Below are 21,351 nucleotides of genomic sequence, written 5' to 3'. Positions count from 1 at the left end.
AGGTAATGGTGGGATCTGTCTACCACCACGACATCGCGGTGTGGGTCGATGTCGTGGTGGGTTGTCCAGACATGTTCGGCGATAGCTGAGTGTTCTATATCCGCTAAACGGATCGCTCTTTTGTGCTCCGAGAGACGTTTCTCGAGTCGACGTCCAGTCTCTCCGAAGTAGCAGCTAGTGCAGTCACGGCAAGAGATGCGGTAGACTAAACCGCTCTGCAGAAGGGTGGGGACAGGTGTTTTCACGTTGGAAATGAAAGAACGCAGTTTCCTGCCTGGGAGCTGGATGCACTTTATTCCGTGCGTTCTCAGGATTCTACCGATCTGTTGTGACAGGTTGGGGTAGTATGGGATGAATGCCCTTGTGGATGGCTCGTCACTGTTGGTGTTGTAGCTGGTCGTCACGATGTCACGTGTCTGTAGATCACACCTGTCGAGGACGTCAATGGGGTAGCCACACCTCGTAAGGTCTACTTTGACCCTAGTGACCTCTTTGCGTCTTTCATCAGCGGAGCTGGAGTGTGTCCAGGCGCGAGTAAGCAAGGTTCGGGCCGTGGAGAGGAGGTGGCCCCACGGTTTTACGGCCTACCGAAAGTGCACAAAGAAGACACACCACTGAGACCAATTGTATCCTGCTGTGGATCACCGACTTACGAGCTGTCTAAATTTGTCTCGAGACTTCTTTCTCCTCTGGTTGGCAAGACCACCCACACCGTTTCCAACAGTGTTGAATTCATAAAGAGGATTCGCACTGTATCCATCTCGCAGAATCAAGTTATGGCATCGTTCGACGTCATATCGCTCTTTACCTCCATCCCTGTGGAACTTGCCATTTCTTGTGCAAAACAACTCTTGGACAATGATAGAACCCTCAACGAAAGAACTGGTCTCACACCCGATGACATTTCCACCGCCCTCAGACTGTGCTTAACAGGGGGTGCGATCATATTTAATGACTCAGTCTACCAGCAGATACATGGCACGGCCATGGGTTCCCCGGTCAGCTCAGTCACAGCAAACATCGTGATGGAGGAGTTAGAGGGACGTGCGTTTGCACACGCACCTGATCACATCGCCTTTTGGTGTCGCTATGTTGACGATGTGTTCGTGGTCATCCCTAGAGACTCAGGTCAGCGACTTCTATCATACCTCAACTCACTATCCCCCTTCATAAAATTCACGATTGAGCTGGAGTCGAACAACTCTTTACCATACTTAGACACACTTGTCCGACGTGAAGGCACATACCTGAGGACTACAGTTTATCGTAAGCCCATGTGTGCTGGCCAGTTTACCAACTTCCGGTCAGCACACGCGCGAGGCCACCTCCTCTCCACGGCCCGAACCTTGCTTACTCGCGCCTGGACACACTCCAGCTCCGCTGATGAAAGACGCAAAGAGGTCACTAGGGTCAAAGTAGACCTTACGAGGTGTGGCTACCCCATTGACGTCCTCGACAGGTGTGATCTACAGACACGTGACATCGTGACGACCAGCTACAACACCAACAGTGACGAGCCATCCACAAGGGCATTCATCCCATACTACCCCAACCTGTCACAACAGATCGGTAGAATCCTGAGAACGCACGGAATAAAGTGCATCCAGCTCCCAGGCAGGAAACTGCGTTCTTTCATTTCCAACGTGAAAACACCTGTCCCCACCCTTCTGCAGAGCGGTTTAGTCTACCGCATCTCTTGCCGTGACTGCACTAGCTGCTACTTCGGAGAGACTGGACGTCGACTCGAGAAATGTCTCTCGGAGCACAAAAGAGCGATCCGTTTAGCGGATATAGAACACTCAGCTATCGCCGAACATGTCTGGACAACCCACCACGACATCGACCCACACCGCGATGTCGTGGTGGTAGACAGATCCCACCATTACCTAAAGCGTACCTGGTTGGAATCGTTAAATATAAGATCTTCGGATAAATCCTTAAACAGGAACAGTGGTTGCCAAGTCAACCCGATCACAGAGTCAGTAGTTCTGTCATTGGACAAGCGCTGGCCACGTCATCATGCGTCCCAACCACAGACGTCAACAAACAATTAAACCTCGCGTCTCACGCACCTGGCAGTGCACATCTTCATTCCAACTGCCATTCATGTATTTTAATTCTGATGAAGGCTACCATATAGCCGAAAGCTCATATATTTCTGCTTTATCTGTACGCTCTGTGTTTAAGCTACAATAAATTCCTCAAACATACTATTAGCAACCAAGATGGAGACTAATATGGCAATGTATAGAGCAAACTGTACACCGAGTGGTCAGTATGGTTCCCGATTGTTTAGGTAACTGAACAGAAAATAGCAGGCTGGAGATGGATCATCATCATGAAAAACTTGATATTTTCTAGCATTGTAGGAAGAGCAAGGAGTACAACTGAGAGCAGAGGAGGAGGAAGAGCAAGAAGCAGCACAACCAAAGGCAACTGAAGTAGGAACAGATGAGATTGCAATATCCAGAACAGATGAGTGGAAGAAAACCCTTGTAGAATTCAAGGCAATGGGTCCCACAAAGCCCTACACCATACTAAAGCAGAGACCCAACAGAATCCAGTAGCATGTCACAGATCATTTCAATCAACAAATATTATCTGATTACCTCAGCAACAAGGAAGTAATGATGGATGTCACCTGCACAGTAATCTTTTGCACTGCCATAGCAACCATAAGGATCAATGGAAGAGAAACCAAAAACCAGTGGCACCTCTGTAGTCAGGTGAGCAGGAGCAGCAGTGCATCGCACACACTTCTTGATTAGACCGGGGTTCGAGCCCATGACCACCAAATATGGAGGGTGCGGAAAAGTCAGTGAATGACCACTACATATCCCCGGAGCAATATGGCCTTAGTTGCTAATGCTCCTAAAAACCAAATAACAAACAAACAACAACCAAAAACCAGCAAAACGCAAAAATAAGAAACCACCAGCATGGAAAAGCAAGCTTCAGGAGAGGATAGAAGAGCTAAGAGTCAAAGCCAACTAACCCAGTACTAATGGGGTAGTAGAAGAAAGAAGTTATCAGAAAAATTTCATTATCTATGGCAGATTTAGAAAAAGCTACATTATCTGCTTTTTCTAAACCACATTTCTCAAAATCTGTCACTGGGGCAATGACAGTGTCCCTAGACAGTAAAGAATAAAAACATAACATACAGCAGAATTCTTTTTTCTCTGTTTTAATACTCTTACATTTTTGCACCACTCCTGTATAATAATGATATTAAGATTTAATATTTCATAAGAGACACCTATTTAGGCAAATAGCCTAAACAGGTGTCTCTTATTATATAGAAGATAAAAGAGAAAAGTAGAGCAATTGCCTGTACTTGAAAATCTTTTTACCTCTCCTCTTTGGACAGATCTATATTTCTTAGCAGTCACTAATAACCTATAACTGCCTTTTTTCAATATTAATGACGTGATCTACAGTAACTTAATTAATTTTGAACCTAATGACACAGATTGAGATATCTCACAATCAATTATAAAATATGATAATACACTTCAAAAATCCAAAATATTAGTCAAAATGTATGTGCCAATTCTTTTACACAATTTTTGCATATGCCTTGTTAATAATAACAGAACATTTCCAGTGCATGGCTGCTGATCCTATACAATATTTGTGGTAATCCAATTAAACAAGCAGGAGAGAAATGCAATTTGTAGTTTAGTAGAAATGAATTCTTTTGATGTGGTAGTGTATTTAACTTTAACATTAGCAATATTATTAAAGTGAGACTTGGTTATATTCCACAGTTATTGACTAATTTTTAAGATTAGGTTAGTGCATGAAATGTTGACACATTTGTAACATAAATTAAAACTGAACTATATCTATATATATATATATATATATATATATATTTTTTTTTTTTTTTTTTTAAATTGACAGAAGCCTATAGTAATTCCTGGAAAATTTGATATAGAGGTGCAATAAGTTATACTCATTTCCAAGCTTGTGAATCCCACATGATACTGGCAGTAAGCAAAATAGCAGAGGTCATGTCTCAAAATCAAGCAAGGTACCAAAGTGACCTTCACCAAAACAAAGAATGTAACTGCTGCATAGAAAAGGTTTCAGGCTTCTTCTGAAACTTACTGGGCACCTGAAAGAAATACATACTTTGTTTATCCCAGGATCATGAAGAGGAAGGCTGTGTAAAGATATGTGAATACCCATACAAGGTCAGCATTACTTTTCCAGAAAATTTCAAAGTCCACCAATTTTTTTTTTTTTTTTTTTTGAAACCTCAAACAAGAAAGGTATTAGAACCTACAGTACTTGGTACTGTGCATGGATTGAAGGATGAGAAGACAGAAGATATTTTTTTGATATTAGACTTGAAATTTTGTAGTTTGCAATTTTCAGGAAATACATATGAAGGATGGTTGTTCAGAAAATAGAAGCTGAACAGATAAACAAAGAAGAAACTGGTTTGAAAGAGAATGAGTAAATTACAGATGCCAATTTGAAGAACAGTGCCCATGGAAGTATATAAAGAAAAGGTATATAGCAAAAAAACAGGTCTATGAGACAGAGTGGAGAGATAGACCATTAATTAACCTGAGTGACCTCTTTTTAAAGGAGTCTAGAAGCCAAAGAGGTTTTTGATGTACTACCCCAGTTGTGGGAAAAGCATTCCAAGTGAGGTGGATTTCAGATTTGTACAAAGTGAGTAGTTATTTAGGAGAAAAAATGACGCTAAAAGCAAAAGAGAAAACCCACTTTTTTAGATGCAGAAGTAGTAATATTCGTAATTATGCCAGGATAGATCCTGGCATAATCACATATCTCTATGAGGATAATCCCCAATAGAGATATGCAATCTTGTCAAGCAACCTGTGTCACTGATAAGCATAAGAGCAGTAGTCTCCTTTTTTGAGAGATATAAGACAGGACTGAGTTTTAGAAGGGTTAAAATTTACTAAGTTATCTTTGCCCCATTGGAGAAGTAACAGGCAATCAGAATTTAATGAACTCTTGGCTATTTGAGAAGATGAACAGGGCAAGGTTTCTCAAACTGGAAGGTGGAATGCAATGAGCTATCACTGGCAAAACTATGGATAGGATTTACAGTCAGTGGAAGGTCATTAATATACATGAGAAAAAAAGAGTGGAAGAAAGAGCTGAACCCCTGGGGAAGAGCACTGCATTAGTAGAAAAGTTAGAAGAGGGAGGGCATCAATCACCTAACATCACTCATAGGGAGCACTCAGAGCAGACATTGGATACCCAATTGCAAAAAACAGTTGCCAATCCATAAAATGGAAGCTTGTTTAACTTTTCCACATATTATTAATATAAGCCAATACATGACATAAATCAACACTGATGAAATTTATATTGGTGATCACTGATCGGATGGAAGGTTTCAAGACAGCTTACGAGTTGGTTTTCTCCATTATTGTGAAAAGAGCAGGTAAGTGCATTGGGATGATAACTGGATGGGAGGGATTTGTCACTTATTAGGAACTGGTTGGATGAGAGCAAATTTCCAAAAAGGAAAGATTCCAGTGGAATAACAGAGTGAAAGGTGACAGAGAGCTAAAGCAAGCTCAGGAGCACAGGTTTTGTGAATGAGTACAGAAATGCCATAAGGACCTGGAAATCCCTTGGCATCAAAATTGTTCAAAATGTTTCTGACATCCTTCAGATGGAAGACCACAGGAGGCATTGAGTGGAAAACTACCTCATACTGGTATTTGTATGAGGTAGTTTTCCAAGACTATCAATACAAGAGTTAAAAGAAAAGTAGGATGCTAGAAAGTCAGCTTTATCTTTAGCTGATAAGTCCATACAACCATCACATTTTAACAGAGGTCAGTATAGATGGCCAAAAGTTTCAGCCAATAGGCAAGAGACAAGAATGCTCACCTACCATTTGGACAAGGTGCAAGTTTTCTATTGTTAACCTGTTCACAATAGATTTGACCAATTAATTACTGCCTTGCAATTATTACTTTACTGTATGCAGGAAATGCACTGGGAGATTTGGATGTGAGTCAACTGCGATATATAATACTCTTATCTTGAACAGCCTTAGTACATTTATTGGAAACCTAAGGTTTAGATAAAGGATGAGATTTTAAGGTGGTGCGTGGAATAAAAGATTTCATCCCTAGAAGAATAATTTCACTGACACGATCTGAGCAAACATTGATATCAGAAGATTTAAAACAGTAATCCAAGCAAAGAAAAGAAGGATAGAAATCTTCAGATCATCCAATTTTGCATTCTTGTAATGCCAAATAACAAGGCTGTGAATGGCCACAAGGAAAAAAGCTCCATTAGAGAAGAGCCCATCACCAGGTTGTGGTCTGAGGTTCCTTGAGAATCACTCACCTCCACCATGTACTTTGAAGGATTGTTCATGAAAAAAAAAAAGGTGAAGAGTGCCGGGTGTGCAGTAAGGATTCTCTGGTATTCTAGCAGGTAAATAAACAATCTGCGTGAGGTTATTAGTAATTGCTAAAGCCTCAGCATCCAGACCAGCTGGATCTGTGTAGCTATAAAATTGAAGACAGCTGGAGTTGTGAACATTAAAACTGCAAAGAAAAATTGCTTTACTGTTAGGAAAGTTGGACTGGAGAAAGTAAAGTTTCAGAGAAAGGAAGTTAAAAGCATTCCATTCCAAGTTTATCAGTAGAGTTATGAGAAGGGCAGAGGCAATGGATGAATTTGATAGAATGGGGTAGAAAGATTTTTAGCCAGACGATATCAAAAAGAAGATATTCCAAATTACAGTCTTTGACAGGAAATATCTGAGTGGAAATGTGCACACATACCATACCACTTTTGAAGCAACACAAAATGTGTGGCAAATAATTACAACAACAGATATGAATAGTGGTTGAGGAATACTGATAACTGAGATTCTGTCAGAAAACATGGGGCTTGGTAGCCAAGTGGAAATAGACATCACTCAGGTTGAAACTGAGACCTCATATATTTGTGTAATGAATGAGGAAGTTTAGATATTTTTGCAGATAAGCTTGTTCTACCAATTTGCCTATTTATGATGCATTCAGAAGACAAAGTAAACAAAATATAGAGAGAGGGGGGGAGGGACATTTTACATGAAGTAATCAAATTTTTGGATAAAGCATATACACAGTGAGAATATACCCAGCTCCATGATATTGGGAACGGTTATTGCTTTCGTAAAGGCAACTATGATGGACTGAGACAGTATTTAAATTCTATACAGTGGGACCAACTGATGATGTTACCAACAGCAAATTCAAAATGGGAAGCATTCAAAGAACTTATCTTGGAAGCTACTAGGCTTTACATACCAACTAAGAAATATTGTTCAAGGTTTAGGCCTAAGTGGATGTCAGATGAACTAATGAGACATATGGCAGAGAAGAAAAATGCATGGGATACATACCAATTAACAGGTAACACAGAAGCCTATGATAGATACAAATTGATCTGTAACCAAGTTACAAAGGAGGTTAGGCAGGCGAAGGCAGATTATGAGAAATCTTTGGCAAGGGATGCAAAGAAAAACAGCAAAGAGTTCTTTACTTATGTAAACTCTAGAAGGAAGGGGATGAATCAGATTGGTCCACTGGATATTGATGGGTCAACTGTTGATGATCCTGCTCAGGTAGCTAACAAACTGAATGAATATTTTGCATCGACATTCACACATGAGGAGTTATTCAGCGAGGGGAATGCCAGAGGTGTATTCAACTCTGGCAGTAAGCTAGAGAATCTTGTAATAACTGAGAGTAAAGTGGAGGAGAAATTGTTGAAGATAAATACAAGAAAGGCACCTGGGGTGGATGGGATCTATCCAGTTATATTAAAGGAGGCAGCAAAGGAAGTAAGCAAACCCTTAGCCATAATTATGAGAGCTTCCTTGGACTCAGGGGAAGTACCCATGGACTGGAGATGTGCAAATGTGACCCCAATTCACAAAGGAGGCTCAAAGGCCGACACAAGTAATTATAGACCTGTTAGTTTAACTTCTGTTCCTGGAAAATTAATGGAGGCATTGGTTAAAGAAGCACTGCAGGATCATCTAGACAAGACTTCAGTTATAGCTCAGACACAGCATGGTTTTGTTAAGGGGAAGTCTTGCCTGACCAATTTGATTGGATACTATGATGCAGTCACAAAAGAACTGGATGCAGGGAATAACTTTGATATTATATACTTGGATCTTAGAAAGGCTTTTGATACTGTTGCACATGGAAGACTGCTGCACAAATTGGAGCAGTGTGGCATTGTAGGCAAATTGCTGCTATGGATAAAGGGGTGGTTGAGGGGGAGAAGACAGAGTGGTAATCAATGGACACTGCTCATCGTGGACTAATGTTATTAGTGGAGTCCCTCGGGGTGCAGTATTGGGTCCATTATTGTTTTCTGTATTTATAAATGATATTGATGATGGTATATCAAGCTTAATGTCCAAGTTTGCAGACGATCAAGGACACTACTGATGCTATGCTACTGCAACAGGATCTGGAAAGGTTGACCAGATGGGCTGAGAGGTGGCAAATGAAGTTTAACATTGACAAATGTAAAGTATTACATATGGGAAACAGCAACCCCAGAGCAACGTATCAACTCTGTGGTACTACTCTGACAGTGGTAGAGAATGAAAGGGACTTGGGGGTGGTTGTGCAGGCAGATATGAAGTTTTCTGAGCAGTGCAGACAGGCTGCAAGAGTAGCTCATGGTGTATTGTCGATGATATATAGGAATTTTTCTAGCAGGGATAAGGAGGTGATTATTCCCTTGTATAAGGCAATGGTCAGGCCACACCTAGAGTACTGTATACAGGTCTGGAGGAATCATTTCAAGAAGGATGTAGAGATGCTGGAACGAGTACAGAGAAGGGCAACAAGATTAGTGAATGGAACAAAGGGGTGCTCTTACGAAGAAAGGCTTAAGTTTTGCAAATTACAGTGTCTGGGGACTAGGCACCAGCGAGGTGATCTGATAGAGGTGTATAAAGACTTGAATGGTTTGAGCATGCTCAATGCTGATGGGATTCTTCCTTTTGCTCAGAATAATCACCTGAGAGGGCATAAATTCAAATTGAGAAAAGACAGATGTAGGATAGACGTGAGGAAATTTGCCTTTCGCCAGCGGGTGGTTGGTTGGTGGAATAGACTTCCATCCCTTGTTGTGGAAGTTGATAGCCTAAATAAGTTTAAGGCTCAGCTGGACAGGTATTTCGAACGAACAGAGGGATGAAGTGGTTATTTTTTATTTATTTATTTATTTTTTTGGCTGATGCTGCATAAGCTTGCTTTCTTGCATCAAACGCCTCTACTAATACTAATGCTAATATAATGTGGCTTTGACAATGTGCCTCTGCATACACACTACTTGGACTCCCTCCAGTTGCTACCTGGTAGATTAGGGGCAACAAGACTAAACTAGCTGATCCAGATGCCTCCTAGCATTACCAATAGGTTTGGTCCCGTGGACTATTGAGAGGCCAGTCTGCAAATACCGTTTTAGAGCTGTATTGTTGAAATGCAAGGAAGATTGGACTTTGCCACAACGACCATTATAACCTCAATGGTGGTATTGCACTGGCTGATGAGAGTTGGGCACCTAGTATTGCCTGGTGACAGAGAGAGAAGTGGCATTCCTGTTTGGTGTGGACACACATCTCAACCATTGCTGACATTAGTTCACACTGGATGGTCAATTGTAGTGTAGTAAGTGCAGTGTTTCGGAACTTGCACACTGGGGGATTTACCCACGATTAATAACAGTACCACTACCATGTAGCTGCATGCAGATGGTTTCAAATGCCACAGAATGAACAAACTTCCCCAAATTTCAGTCAGCTTGACTCAAGGGGATCAAATTTCACTGAAGTCCCATTTTCATTTGACCCAGACTATGAACAAATGGTTCATAGTTCAGGTCATATGGTTCTGAGCAAAAGAACCTCCCTGCTAGCAACACAAGTAAAAGTTAAAAATGAAGAACATGTTGAAGAACACATGTTAAAATAAGAATATTTTTTAAGAATCTGAGCTTAAATTCATAATACTTATAGCGATTAATGAATAAATGAGTTTCTTATGGAATATATAAGTGTTATCAATAACATAAAAGGATGCATTTACTAATGCATTAGCATTAGTAAATGCATATGATGCAAGAAAGCAACTTATACAGCATCAGCCAAAAAAAAAAAAAAAAAAAACCTTTCTCATTTCACCCATCCACTTGCTCCAAATGTATGTCTAGTTCTGCCTTGAATCTCTTTAAGCTATCAACTTCTACAATGATAGATGAGTTTGTTCCAGCAATCAACCACCCACTGGCTAAAGGCAAACTTCAACCCATCTATCCTACAACAGTCTTTCCTCAATTTCAATTTATGCCTCTCAGGAGATTATTCTGAGCAAGAGGAAGAATCCCATCAGCACTGAGCATGCTCAAACCATTCAAGGCCTTATACAACTCAATCAGATCACCTCGCAGATGCCTAGTCTCCAGACACTGTAATTTGTAAAACTTTTAGCCTTTCTTCGTAAGAGTAACCCTTTCTTCCATTCACTAATCTTGTTGCCCTTCTCTGTACTTGTTCCAGCAGCTCTACATCCATCTTAAAATGTGGCCTCCAGACCTGTATGCAGTACTCAAGGTGTGGCCTGACCATTGCCCTATACAAGGAGATAATCACCTCCTTATCCCTGATAGAAAATTCCTGTATATCATTGACAAGACACCATGAGCTACTCTTGCAGACCATCTGCACTGCTCAGAAACCTCACATCTGACTGCACACAATATCCCCAGGTCCTTTTCGTTCTCTACCACCATCAGTGTAGTACCATACAGTTGATACGTTACTCTGGGGTTACTGCTTCCCATATGTAGTACTTTACATTTGTCAATGTTAAATTTCAGTTGCCACCTCTCCCCCCATCTGCTCAACTTTTCTAGATCCTGTTGTAGTAGCATATTGTCATTAGTGTCATTACAAACCCTGCAAACCTTTTGTATCGTCTGCAAACCTAGACATTAAGCCTGATATACTATCATCAATATCATTAATAAATACAGAAAACAAGAATGGCCCCAACACTGAACACTGGGCTGACTTCACAAATAACATTAGTGAGAGGGCATAAATTAGTCCACAAAGAGCAGTGTCCATTGATTACCACTCTTTCTTCTCCCACTCAACCATTCCTTTATCCATAACAGAAATTTGCCTCCAATTTGTGTAGCAGTCTTCCAAGTGCAACAGTATCAGAAGCCTTTCTAAGATCCAAATACAGTAGGCCCTTGTTATAATGCGGTTCGCTTTACGCTGATTCGCTATAACGCTGTTCTTATATTATAACCCGTATCTGACTATAATGCTCTCACAAATCACTATAATGTTCTTTTACAGATTGAATTTTTGGCATATTTAACGAAATCGTTTCATTTGATGGAGTCAACAGCTTGAAAATGAATAGCAAGACAGCATTAAAACGTTTCCCACTCCGAATTGAGAAATTTTCCCATGCTCAGTAAAATTTTTTGCACGCTAATTTAATTGCAATACAGTGACTTGTTACGTAGTTCCAAGATCAACATTTTAAAAAATGATCAAGTATATTGCTTGTAATATTTGCATTATATGCATTTATCCGAAGTCTAGTTATCACTCAGTACAGTATTAGACATTGTGCGTAACGGACAGTTTACTCGAACATTGTATCATAATTAATGCAACCAACGAAGTTGCATTTTTGAAGAGTTAATAATGGCGGATAAGAATGAAAAAACAACAACATCTGGATGCAGTAAGAAGGCTACAAATGTAAGAAAAAGACCGAATTTGAAAATTAATTGACGTTTTGAAGTGAATCAATTCCGGTCAACGACAGGAGGATGTGTGTCATAATTTAGTACTGGCAAGTTTAACTGTAAGAACAATTAAAAAATAAAGAATTGATTTTAGCAGCGGGAAAGACAGCTGTTCCACTGCAAGCAACTAGGGCTAAGCCAGCTATTAGGATTGAAATGGAGAGATTTTAACTAATTTTATTGAAGATAATATCCAATGCAGAATTCAATTAAGTTATTAAAAAAAAAAAAAAAAATTCAATTATTAAAAAAAAAAAAATGTGGAACCATTTAATAGATTTAAAATCAAGGAGCTGAAACTCTCAAAAAAGAACTTGTTAAAATTATTGAAGAGGGGTATTATGTGTTATAGTTCTCAATAATTTTTTAATATAGAAGAAGCAGGACTTTTTTGGAAACCAAGGCCTAAAAGAAGTTTCATATTGAAAGAAGTAAAAAACATGCCAGGTTTCAAAGCGGCGAAGGATCAGTTGACTTTGTTGGGTGGTAACGCTGCGGGGGATTTAAAATTAAAACCCCTTTTAGTTTATCAGGAAGAGGGCCAAAGTACAACCCAAAATCGACACATTTTTCACGATTATCAATTAAATTATATCAATTCATCAATTAAATTAGATCAATTAAATTCATGATTTTAATTGGAATTTTAAGTTTAATTTTGATACGTAAGTAGTTACCACATAATTATATACGTATGTAATGCAGACTATTTTATATATGTACAAATATTTGAATATTAAATATTTTTAATGACATTTGTGCTTCTTTTCACTACCGTTTATTATTGATTAGGAAATATCCTATGGCATCTACCGCAACTCACAAATACATATGTTACCTTATGGGAATGCGGCGCTTGTTTAGCGCGGATTCCCTCAGAGCTCTGTTTTTCTGGAATGAATTATCAGCGTTAAGCGGGGGTCACCTGTATATGATATCAAACTTATTCTTTGCATCCAGTTCCTTTGTGACCACATCATAGTATCCAATCAAATTGGTAACGCAACACTTCCCCTTAACAAAACCATGCTGTGTTCGAGCTATAACTGAAGTCTTGCCTAAATGATCCTGCAGTGCTTCTTTAACCAGTGCCTCCATTAATTTTCCTGGAACAGAAGTTAAACTCACAGGTCTATAATTACTTGCGTCAGCCTTTGATCCTCCTTTGTGAATTGGGGTCACATTTGCACATCTCCAGTCTATGGGTACCTCCCCTGAGTCCAAGGAAGATCATAATTATGGCCAAGGGTTTGCTTAACTTCCTTTGCTACCTCCTTTAATATAACTGGATAGATAACATCCACCCCAGGTGCCTTTCTTATGTTTATCTTCAACAATTTCTCCTCCACTTTGCTCTCAGTTATTACAAAATCATCTAGCTCACTGCCAGAGTTGAATACACCTCTGGGATTCCCTTCCCTGAATAACTCATCATGTGCAATGGGATCTATCCAGATACAAAATAATCATTTTGTTTGTTAGCCACCTGAGCAGGATCATCAATAGTTGAACATCAATACCAACTGGACCAATCTGATTCATTACATTCATTCTAAATTTACTTAAGTAAAGAACTCTTTGCTGTTTTTCTTTGCATCCATTTCCAAATATTTCTCATAATCTGCCTTTGCCTGCCTAACCACCTTTGTGACTTGGTTACAGACCATCTTACAAAGGGTACTAGGAAAGTTTTGCAATACAGCTTTGTTTATTTAATTTTTTCAAAGTAATTTCCTCTACATTCAATACACCTCTCCATCCTCCGAAACCAATCTTTAAACCAGTTCTGCCAAGTTTCACTAGGGAGTAAAGCACACTCGTTGTCCCAAGCCCGTAGAAGGTCCTCATCACTGGAAAACCGCCTCCCTTTTAGCTTCATTTTCACATGCGGGAACAGTGCAAAGTCGCAGGGAGCAAGGTCTGGACTGTAGGGAAGGTGCTCGAGAAGTTTCAGTCCTGTCGTGGTCAAATATTCGGTGCAGGCTTTGGCGCGGTGAGCTGGAGCATTATCGTGATGGAGGTACCAGGTGTCCATTCTTGACTTTGGCCGCAGGTTCTTCATAGATCCAATGACTTTAGGCAATCATTGTTCAGTATACCACTTAGCTGTGACTGTCTTCTGCACGTCCAAAACGACACGTTCCACAATTCCACTCGATTTGAAAAATACAGCTATCATTTTCTTCTTTACAGATCGGGATTTTCTGACAATTACGGGTGTGTCGTCATCATCAAAGACCCAAACTTTGTTTTGAGCCTTGGTCGGCAGATCGTAATAGTACAGCCAAGTCTCGTCACCTGTCACGATGTTGTTCACATACCGAGATTGTCCCTTATCAAACTTTTTTAACATCTCCCGGCACCAAGTCACACGTCGTGTCATCTGCTCCTCAGTCAGTTGATGCGGCACCCAGAGAGAACAAAGTTTCTTCACATGCAAATGATCTTGCAGAATCGAACGAATTGCTGGTGCATTTAGGCCCAAAGTATCCTCTATCTGTTGGTAGGTCACTCGTCTGTTTTCGTCAAGCATTTTCCTCACAGCAGTAACGCTTTCCTCCGTAACTGACGTTCGTGGCCTTCCCGGCCTCTCAGAATCCTCCAGAGTGAAATTTCCCCTTTGGAATTCTCTATACCACCTGAATATCGTTGTACAATGTGGACAATCATCATCTAGTACAAGAGTCATTTCTTCTAAGCACTGGTCTATGGTTAAACCACGCACGAAATTATACCGCAAAACTGTCCTTATCTCATTTCGTGACCACGATGCCACCGCAAGCACTTTACACTCTCACTACTAATGAATAACTGAGCCCATTGACTTGGCGCAGCGGCTACTATGCACGTATGAACATGTCTCAACATGCAGCAACAAGCAGCTTCCTGTGATTCATTGTTGCGTCATATTGCAAAACGTTCCTAGTATCCTTTGTATATCAATCATAGGCTTCTATGTAACCTGTTAATTTATATGTATCCCATGCATTTTTCTTCTCTGCCATATGCCTCATTAGTTCATCTGACATCCATTTTGGCCTAAACCTTGAACAATATTTCTTAGTTGGTATGTAAAGCCTAGTAGCTTCCAAGATTAATTCTTTGAATGTGAATGCTTCCCATTTTGAATTTGCTGTTGGTAACATCATCAGTTGGTCCCACCTTATAGAATTTAAAAACTGTCTAAGACCACCGTAGTCGCCTTTACGAAAGCAAAACCCTTCCCTTTACCCCTGATGGTAGTTACCTCTTTGAGTAAATCCCACTTTAGCAAACTGTGATCACTGCCACCTAATGGTTCCTTTATCTGCAGATTCTTAATGCATGAAGAATCACTACTGATAATCAGATCAAGGGTATTACTCTAGTTGCATCCCGATCATGCTGCTGTAGAAAACAATCATCAAATAAATACAAAAAAGCCTTGCTAGTAAGTGAGTGACCAACCCACAAATTCCAGTCAATATCTAGGAAATTAAAATCCCCCATTATAAGACAATCTGACTTACTGGCCCACTCTTTTTCTCACAGTTGTTTACCATACTCATCAGAGTCATTAGGCCTATAAAACACTCCTCTCGCAATTTTGCTTTCCCAGTGCTTATGTCACACCAAACTGACTCGACACTGCTTTGTCCACCCATGTCGAATGGCTGCACTTCCTTGGATTTTATGTGTTTCTTAACTAATAGCATAACCTCCTCTTCCCTTTATATCTTGTCTAACCTTCCTCTACCAACTGTACTCCCCAAATTCCATTTCTGCATTCCTTATATCTGTGTGACACCAAGTCTGTGATATCCCAACAATATCTGCCTTTGATGTTTTAAACAACACCTGAAATTCATCAAATTTATTTACCAAACTCCTAGCATTGATGTACATGCATGTATACATACACCTGTTCCTATTCTTAGCTACCCTAACACAGCCCATGTATTTACTTGTTCCGCAATGACTCCCAGCAGTCTCTGAAATCCCCCGCACCTTGTTTTCCAGGCTGCTGCTCATTCCAATTGAAGCAGTGCAAGAATTATTTTCACCTCTGTCAGTGGCTACTCTTAATCTATACTGGCGTGCAAACTTTAAGGACTAGTCAGGTTTTCACCTGTAGCTTCTCATAGGAGTGGCCTGGATATGGGAAAAGCATACCAAAGGAACCTCGTGAGGTACATAAATGAAGGAAAACAACACCTGTACAACAACTGAAACAAAATAGTACAGAGGAATTTTATTCAAAAATGGCAACATAGCACTAACTGCCATGATACAGACATCACTGCCAAAGATGGAACAAAGAGGTGGTCCTCAATAGGAGATATGGCCACCCCTAATGTCGATGCAAGCTTTGCACCACCTTTCCATACCTAGAACAATGTTATTGATAAGTTCTTGCAGTAACATCATCCATTCCTCTGTCAACGCCATCTTCAGCTGGTGAATATTTTCTGGTTAGTGTGGACATGCCACTAGGCATCTCCCCAAAGCGTTCCATATGTGTTCAATGGGATTTAGATCGGGGGGGGAACGGGCAGGCCAATCAATCCATACGAACAATATCCTCCCTTTCCAAAAGCATATCAACAGCTGCAGTGCAATAGAGTGTGGTGGCCATAACCAAGTGGTCAGGTGTGCAGGTGCATACGTACACATGCCTTGAGTGACAGGGGTTCAAGTCCGTGACTGCTGAATATGGTGCTGTTTTTTGTATTCAGTCTATCTTGTGAACTCCTCTGACCATTTTGGTCGTCCTGGAGTATAAACAGAAAATTTATTTATTTATTTATTTATAAATATGAACTCTGGGCCAATGGCACCTTGGAACAGACCCACATGGGGAAGGATTACCTCAGTACAGTAGCGTGCACTGGCTACAGTACCGCCTTCCAGTATCTGGAGTTGTGTGTGTCCATCCAAGATAATGCCTCCCCAGACGATAATACCTCGACCGCCATATTGATTGCTTTATGTTTGCGGGGTGATACCTTGTGCCAACCTCTTGCCAGATTAGCTGACGTCCAGAATCGCTTGGAGGGATACACCAGTGTATTAGTCTGTGTATACCTCCAAGCTAGCAGTTTTCAACCCACCTAACACTGCCTCAATAGCATCAGCAAAAAAAACTTGCACCCTTTCTATTTAAGTGTATCCCATTTCTGTAGAAGCAGTCTCTCCTGCTTCTACATTGCTTCTCTAGGCTGAGAAAAATTCTATCCCTTGAGCCTTGCACAATCTCTCCAGAACCAAATTGATCAACAAGGCTCTCATTATATACTCCCTCCTATCGTGTCTGGACAGAATTGCAGACACTCAAATTCAACCCTAACTCATGGCGTTTTTTCAACATTGACTTGTACTTGTTAAGTAATTCTGCCAGTCTCCTACTCTTAATATCATTAGTGGCAACGTGCACAACAATATCACCTTTTGTGCCCTTAAAAGATGATATCTGCTCTACAATGTCATCAACCTTTGCCCCTGGCAGATATACCTTGGTTCAGTTCTACCTATCCTCTTTGCACAATATATTCCCCGTTTCCCTGACAATAGAGTCAATGACAACAACTAGTTCCTGGCAATAAAGTCCAAGGACAAGTGCTATTGCGGTCATGTTTGGTGAATTTGAAAACAAATGGAAGTGGTAGGTTGTACTTCAAACTTCCTCTAACAGATGGTCATACAGAGACTGTCCAGTAGACCAATAGGTCGCAAGCAACAACTAGTTTTGTTAGTAGTGTTAACATTCCATGTCATGATTTTGCAACAGAGCAATGAGCGAATATCAAAGTTTGCTTTAAAGTGGGAAAATGAGGATGTTCATGATGATCCAAGAAATGGGCGTCCATTAACCTCTTGAAACGAGGATTCACAAAAGTTTAGGAAAATGTGGCAAGAGATCATCGTTTGACCCACAGAATGATGGCTTATGAGTTAGATATGAATAAGGAGCCACTTTTTCACATTCTGCATGAAGATTTAGGGAAAAGGAGGGTCTGTGCAAAATTTCTGTTGCACAACTTCACGGATCAGCAGAAGCAATGAAGATTGTCATCATACAAAGACTTCATCCGGACTTGTCAAGACAATTCTAATTTCCTCAAACTTCCGACAATTCTGATTTCCACCAACACTCACTGGAGATGAGTGTTGGTGTTTCAGCACAACCAAAAGCATCAGATTATGCGGTAGACTTCAAAAATCATTGCCAAGGCCCAAAAAGTTTCAATTACAGAAAATAAATGGAAGTGGTATGTCCAGGATCAAAACGATGCTGGTCATGTTTTTCTATACACAGGGTGTGATTCCTAATAATTGTATCCGAAGAAGTGAGAGCAAATGCTGCATTCTAGGTACAGGTGCTTCAGAGATTACTGAAGCGCATTTTCTAGGTGAGGCCACAATTTCGAAAGAAAGGCAGTTGGTTCTTGTTATAAAACAATGCCCTGCTCATTCCACACTTGTGAAGACATTTCGAAAGAAACACAACATTGTACAGATCAACTATCATCCTACTCTTCTGATCTAGCATCAGCAGACGTCTTCCTCTTTCCTAAGGTGAAAACTGTCCTCAAAGGAAAGAGATTCAATCCTCAACCTCATCCGAGTGAAATGACAAGTAACTTTATGTAAATGAATGATTCTATCTAGTGAACAAATGAAATTATTGGGGGAGAAAAGAAAAAAAAAAAGGGTTGTAGTGTTGTTCTGGGCATTAGGTAAATAGCAGGCATACTACTGACACAACTCTGCACACCAAGTAATGCAGCACAACTGAATGATAACCATCAAACTAGTTGGTTGTTTTTGAAACAGTCCAACAAATAGGTGATTAACTACTTGATTGACATGCCAATAGAAGTTTGACCAGATATTTCAGTTCAAAAATTGACTTACTCATGCTTGTATGTAGAACCTGGTATTTGCACCATGCCTTTCAATGTTTTGGTTTTGTTTTAGAGGAAGCAAATAAACACGACTATATTAGTGCACCTAGCTACCATGCAATCCAAAGGTCCACTGTGATTTTGGGAAAGATCGAAATTGTGCAGACTTTTGTGGAATTATATGCATCAATGCCTGTACTATATATCTTGTGACTATGCTAATAAATCATTGATTAAAACCCGGCTGACTGAAGCCAAGTTTTAATCAGTGCGCACACTACAGAGTGCCAGCTGGCTTTAGGCATTCCAGTCATCTTCCACCTTGGTTTCCCAACAGGATAAGTTGTGAATTAACCAAGGTGGATATCACAGGGAAGTGATCACTCCAAAGAAGGTTTTCAGCTACTTTCCATGTAAATAATGGGAGGAAGAGAGGGGAACAAATAGACAAATCGATGGCAGCAAAATCATAATTTGTTAGTTGAGAAAAGTATGCATTGATCCCTTAGTTTAATACTGAGGGTCAATATGGGGCAGCATATGTTCTATTATCCAACCATGTCCGTTACTATTGGCACTGTCCCACAATATACTGTGATCATTAAAATCACTCAAAATGAGAACAGGGAATTGTAGATGTGAGATAAATTCCTCAGATCTGCGATTCCTAAGTGATGTCAGTCCTAGATAGAACAGACAGCTAGGAGAAATCCTGCAGCAATACGAACTGCAATTGCTTCAAAGATAGTAGCAAGCAGATTTTGCTGAATGGCAGGTAGATTACCCACAAAAATGGCAACTCCTCCACATGCAGGATCATCCTTCATGAATGACTGTATAGAACTGGGTTCACTGTTGACTTTAAATAAACCTCTGCAAACAGAGCAAACTGATTCATGTTTAAACAGAAGAGTCTTGACCTTATTAAAATTCTGGTGAAGTCCATGGCAATTTCACTGAATAAATTTTGCCATTATTTATTTAAGTTTTGTGGATCTGTCATTTAACTTTAGGGGCACCCTTGCTTCCTCTGACTTCGCCTTATTTTCCTTTTTGGAAGTAAGTGTTAGCTTGTGTCTGGATTTTCATCAACAAAAATTTCTAGGATTGACTCATCAGATGCTTCTTTTTTAACTTCTGCATCCATTTGATTTGCTCTTGGCTAGCACATGATGGTAACTTTGGTGAATTTCCTCTACCACTTTGCTTTTGCAGAGGTGGAGCAGTATGATTTGAAATGTGAGCAGCAACTGACAGAGCTTTGTACTGGCTTCTGAGAACTAAATACATAGTGTGCAATGGGACTGAAAGACAAAGGGGTAAGATCATTTTTGTCTGTGTTCCAACAGAAATGCAACCTTCTGAGTGGCAAGTTTCTCGATAGTTGGCAGCTTTAAAACTTTTTCTCACTTCCTGATGCAAGTGTTAAATTATACTTTGTATTTATTTTTTGTACTTATACTCTGGATTTATTTTTCTTCTTTCCACTGCTGACATGCTTCCCTCTTGATGATTGACACAGTTCTGTTCGTGGTTGAACGTGCCTTGTTCTCATGGTCTTTGGCACCACATAAAGCAGAGACAGGAGCTCCACAACAAGCCACCATGCAAATTTTTATATTTCTGACATTGGAAATGGGTGACATAATGAGCATTTAAACCTGTGTGGAGTGTAATCTGCATTTAATTTCTTAAAGAATTGCACATTTAATTTTTTTTTTTGGCTGATGCTGCATACACTGCTTTGTTGCATCACATGCCACTACTACTACATTATTCTCAGGTGTTTTTTAGTACCTCTTACCTCCTGTACCACTTCTTCAGTGAACTCCTCTAATGCTGTCCTTACAATGACATCAGTGGTACACGAGACTGATGTTCTCGTAAGGACAGCATTATAGGAGTTCACCGAAGGACAGCATTATAAGAGTTCACCACGAAAGACATTTCGTGGTACATCAACAGGATGTACCATGAAATGTCTGAGAATAACCTAATTATTTATCTAATTAAAGGCAGATTACACTTTAAGCAGGTTCAAGTGGTCATTATTTTGCCAATTTACAGCTCCTGATATACCTGTGCACCACACCACTAAGAATATTTAAGATTTATGACATTTAGAATTGGGCTGGATTTGGTACGTATGGCCTTACTGTGCAATGAAGATAAGTGCCTGTAGGTTAGGCAAGGTTAGAAATTTAAAGATAAGGATGATGTTTCTGGTTGAACTAGATTTCAATCCCTATGCTCACAAACCTATACCTCACATTCCATTGGGAATAGTGGCCTTGAGTGATGGAATTGAGTCATTCGCTCTCTTAGCCATAATTACTATGTAGGATTTAATATACACAAACTTTAAATTAATGACCAAAAATACACAAATTTAAGTATTTTGAACTTTAATAAAATAATAAAAATAATTTTAAGATGCTAAATATTTTAATAAAAATAATTTTAATTACATTGTATTATTTTAAAAATAATACAATATAATAACTGCAACTGACTTTTTTTTGGAGTATTTTTATGCTTTAGCTACTATAAACTACTCTGTGGCTTTGATTACATAAAATAAAAATTCTAATGAGTCAGTGATATCTTTCTG

The 21,351-nt window shown here is 39.8% G+C and overlaps 1 protein-coding gene across 3 annotated transcripts in view; it reads right to left on the bottom strand.

Annotated features, from left to right (window-relative positions):
• Window positions 1-21,351, bottom strand: part of LOC150074989 (ubiquitin carboxyl-terminal hydrolase 47-like) — a 486,634-nt gene that overhangs the window by 413,933 nt on the left and 51,350 nt on the right. The window lies entirely within an intron of this gene.

The sequence above is a fragment of the Mastigoproctus giganteus genome, chromosome 14, assembly GCF_048544385.1.
Source record: "Mastigoproctus giganteus isolate SK-2022 chromosome 14, ASM4854438v1, whole genome shotgun sequence".
In the NCBI taxonomy this organism is placed as follows: Eukaryota; Metazoa; Arthropoda; class Arachnida; order Uropygi; family Thelyphonidae; genus Mastigoproctus; species Mastigoproctus giganteus.
The sequence above is the reverse complement of the archived record's forward strand: the minus strand, read 5'-3'. Positions and strand labels throughout refer to the sequence as shown.